We start from the raw sequence: 1,274 nt of genomic DNA on the forward strand, positions 1-1,274 counted from the left end.
AAGAATGGTCCTAGGGCCATTCTTGCATGACCCCAAGGCCTCAAGGTTATTTTGGAATGGCCATTGGGGCATCTAAGAATGGTCCACCAAGGGCCTTTCTTTTCATGCACAACATGTGTAAGGACTATTCTTGCATGACTCCAAGGTCTTAAATATCCACTGTTTTACTTTGAAATGTATCCAAGAGCGTAAAATAGTGGCCCCATGAGGACATCCAAGAATGGCCAAATGGCCTTTCATGCACAATAGGTGGAACAACATGAGGAACAAACTTGTGAAAAGGGCCTTAATTAAGGAACATGTTTATTTATGTCAAACAGTGTGGTAGAATTAATTAGAAAACAAAATTGACGTGTGAATAGGGAGGAAAGTGGGAGGATGGAATGCCCCGATGGCACCATCCTACAGACGGGTGGACTCGATTAGTCGGGTAGCTTTCCAACAGATTAAGTGAAAGCCCTATGCTAGATAGATAGGTTCTGAGGCAATTCTATTCTAGAAGACTAGGCTAGCGACTGTGTCTTGCATGGATGAGGAAAAAAGCATTGTCTCTAGAAATCAAGACTAGTAGTTACCCAAATTATGATCAATTACCCTATGGGTGATTTAATTTTTAGAAGATCACGCTCCCCTTGTGGGACAGGACTAGGTCTATGAATCGTATCCTTGAATCTCTGCATGGTCAAGGTGTCGATGATGAATAGGAAATTTTCTCCAAGTTAAGACTTAGTGGACTATCTTAAGTGTTTCCCCTATTTTGGAAGGGGGAAACCTTACACAAGAATGGCCATTGGGCCATTCTTCTAGTTGTGCATGAAAAGAATGGCCCTAGGGCCATTCTTGGATGCCCAATGTCCATCCCAAAATGAACTTGAGGCCTTGGGGTCATGCAAGAATGGCCCTTGGGTCATTCTTTCACCTAATGTACATGAAAAGAATGGCTCTTGGGCAATTCTTGGAAGCCCCATGGCCATTCCAAAATGATCTTGAGGCCCAAGGGTCATACAAAAATGGTCCTTACACATGTTGTGCATAGCAAGAATGGTTCTAGGGCCATTCTTGGATGCCTCATAGCCATTTCAAAATGACCCTCAGACCTTGGGTCATGCAGGAATGGTCTTTACACCTGTTATTCATAAAAAGAATGGCCCTAGGGCCATTCTTAGATGCCCTATGGCCATCCAAAAATGACCTTGAAGCCTTGGAGTCATGCAAGAATGGCCCTTGGACCATTATTCCACCTATTGTGCATGAAAAGAATGGCCCTAGGGCCA

This window comes from Cibotium barometz, chromosome 49 (genome assembly GCF_041138505.1).
Source record: "Cibotium barometz isolate CiBa-2024 chromosome 49, ASM4113850v1, whole genome shotgun sequence".
NCBI classification, from domain to species: domain Eukaryota; kingdom Viridiplantae; phylum Streptophyta; class Polypodiopsida; order Cyatheales; family Cibotiaceae; genus Cibotium; species Cibotium barometz.